Source organism: Elephas maximus, chromosome 3 (assembly GCF_024166365.1).
Source record: "Elephas maximus indicus isolate mEleMax1 chromosome 3, mEleMax1 primary haplotype, whole genome shotgun sequence".
Lineage (NCBI taxonomy): Eukaryota > Metazoa > Chordata > Mammalia > Proboscidea > Elephantidae > Elephas > Elephas maximus.
The window spans coordinates 38,972,764-38,976,069 of NC_064821.1; positions in this window are offsets into that span (position 1 = coordinate 38,972,764).

Below are 3,306 nucleotides of genomic sequence, written 5' to 3' on the forward strand. Positions count from 1 at the left end.
CCCATGGCTCCCATGGCCCTCAGCTTGTGCCTCCCCCTTGTCTTCCCCTTTTTGATCTCCAGCCACCCCACCACAGCTCACCCCACAGCCTGGTTCCCTCTTGCCCTAGGCCCAGACACCTGCTCCCTCCTCGGCCCCCCTAAGCTCCCAGCCCAGTGCCAGGTGTGTCTTCGGAGCCTGACCCCAGCTAAGGTGGCTGTGTGTGTCCTTCCTGTGTGTTTGCCCTTCCCTTTCCCCTGTCCCTGCTGCCGGCCTGTTAGCTCAGTGGGACAGAGCGCATCTGCCCCATGTGCCCAGGCTTCCCAAAGGTATTTTCTGAGTGCACCAGAGTAAATTAACTACCCTGAGGGAGGCGGAGGGACAGCCTTTGCCCAGCCCTCCCCTTGGCTCCTGGCCAGCATGCTCCTGGGGCCTCAAGCTCCTCCAGGGAGGGGAAGCTGGCTTATCAGCCCTTCCCACCTTAGCCTGAGGAATTGGGTATCAGAGGGTGCTGCCTCAACAAGTTTGCATGCACACTGCAGGCAGCATGTGGGGTAAGAACAGCCCGGGTATCCTCTCTGCACTTCAGGCATCACCCCGCTGGAGCCTTGGCCTCCCCTCTGTCCCTGCATGAGGTGCCTGGCTCAGACAGCCTAGGGGGCCTGGTTAGGGATTGCCTGTCGACTTCAGCCACTCCTCTAAGGAGTTCTTGCTGTCGTCGTTGATGACGTCAGTGCTCCCAAGAGGAAAATGGGCGAAGACAGAACATTTAGTCCAGCCAGGCCTCTGCCACTCTGTAGTACTGAACATGCAGCCCCACCTTTGTTAGCTCTGTGAAGCTGATACAAGACTCCCTTGGGCAGCATTGATGAGTAAACCCCCATAGGGGCAGGCTGCTGTCACTTCTCCCTATAGTTGAGGAGAAGGGGCTGTGGTGGGCTGGAGCCCAGGCTAGCCTCATTGCAGGTGGCCTGACCTACGTGGGTGGCCAAGCCTCCATGCTGCACCCATTCTGGCCTACAGTGTCCTGTGAGGTGATTCCTGGGTCTCCACACCCTGGCCCAGTGCAGCTCAGGTGCCTGGGGAGGGGAAGGTCATTGCTGCTGCCAAGGGGCACTCCCTGCCACTGCACAGAGGTTGGTCAGTGCCAGCATGCTATTCAGTGGACAGAAGTCAGAGCTCAGTGCACCAGCCTCACAGGCAGAGGTGGTGCCCATACTGGGCTGCTGCCTGACCCTTGCCTTAGTTGGCACTGTCCCTGGGTACCTCAGAGCCCACCAGGAGCTGGCTGTCCCTGTCTTGGGCTGGCAGGTAGGCACTGAGAATGGCCACCTCTGACACAGAGACCTCAGTCACAAGCCTCTTATGGTGGAGTTGGTCTGTGTCCTCATTCTATGAGGTGTACTTTACAGAGAGGAAAACTGAGGCCCAGAAGAGAGGAAGAGTGTACCCTTCACCAACATTCCAAATGCTCCTTTTGGACTGGCCTAGTCATAACATTTGACTTCCATTCATCTCTCCGATGCCCCCATCCACTCTGGGAGGTAGCTGGGAAAATTGAGGCAGAGTTTGAGTCACTTGCTGAAGGTCATGTGCCCTGGAAATAAAAAAGCACAGAGACTGAAACCCAGCCCTGGACCTTCCCACTGAGGAACACTCAACCACATAGTGGTTTTCTCATCTGCAAAGTGGGCCCATCACTGCCCCGCTCCCCCTGGAAACCAGGTCAGAAGATGGTGTTGGGAAGTGCCCAGTGGGGTGACAAGGTGCCAACTTCCTCCTCCCCTCCCTCCAGGTCCTGGAAGGACAATCCCTAGGGATCCACTGGCAGCTGTGTCTCAGCCATGCCTACTGGGCTGCCCACTGGGAAGCAGGGAGCAGCTAGGGGCACAGGAGGGGAGGCCAGGTGGGGACACCAGGAGTGAGGACTTCCAATGTAGGAGCCTCATCTCCCCTCCACACAGAGGGTCTGTGAGATACTTGGATGGGGCACCCTGCAGGGGCTTACAAGGCCCTAAAGTGGGAGCTATATTACCCTGCAGCTCAGCCTTGCCCCCTCCCAGGGCTTCGTGGCTCTGAACTTGATCTCACTCACCCAGCCACACTCAGGAAATAAGAGCTGCTGTATGTGGCACATTTGTAACCCTCTCCACCCAGGAGCTTAAGGGAGTGCCCTTGGTGAGTCAGAGAGCAGAGTGGGCTAGGGTAGGCTAGATGCCTAGCCTAGCACAGGGCAGCAGGTGTCCCTAAATGCCCCTTGGACCACAGGTTACAGACAGAAGCAGAGCACACAGGCCAACCTTGGTTCACTGAGGGTCACACGCTCCCACCAGAAGGTCACCGAGAGAGCTTGGGGTATAAAATTCTGTGGAAGCCGCCTCAGAGCTCAGCAGGGAGACTGAAATGGAGGAGTCACTGTCCATTTCCCAGGGAGGAACTTGAGCTCACCAGCCCCTTGCCCAAGGCCGCACCGCAGGAGGGCCAGGGGCCGAACAAGGATTCTCAAGTGTCTGCTCTGTGACACTGCCTCTCCTCCAAAAGGAAAGTGTGCTAGGTTCACACCTAGAACCGGCCGCTGGCGTGCTGTGTGACCCTGTGTAGACCCCAATGTCTACAATGGCCTTGACCTCACGGAGTTGGGGTTAGGACTCTGAGTGCGCCAGAGGCTAAGAAGTGGGGAAGCGGCCGGCAGGGACGTCCTGTCCCGCGGAGGAGGAGGCTCGGTCTCCACCGAGCCAAATCATTCCACAAAGCGTCCTCCCATGGCCCCGGGCCACGCATCCGTCCTGGGCTGCGCGTCTGCCACTGCAGGCTGCTCACAGGCGGCAGCAGGGATGCCTTGGCGCCCGAGTGGTTGCCCGCCTCTCGCTGCCTGGCCTGGATCCCGCACTTTGCACGCCCACCCGCGCCCCGCCGTTGGTCGCCGTGACCGCCCGTCCCGACATCGAGCCAATCCACGCTGCCTTCTGGGCTACGCCCTCCTCCCCCTCGCCCCTGCCTGAAGGCCTCACCACAGCGCTCGGAGCTCAGCCCTCGTTCCCCAGCGATTGGCCATCGGGACTGCCCGTCGCCGTCGAGACCAATCCTCGTCCCCGTCCAGGCGCTTGCCTCCCAGCGCTGTGCACCCTCCGGGACCTCCCGGGGTACCCACGGCCTCTCCCAACGGCCCCGCCTCCGCCCCGTAGCAATTGGCCGCAAAGGCTGCCCCTCCGCCTTGTGTCCGCAAATCCCTGCTGCCCACCGCGTCGATTGGCCGGAGCGCGGCCAATCGGGGCGCGGCATGGCCCCTCCCGTGGCGCGCTCTGGGGGTGCGCGGGGCGGGGCGGA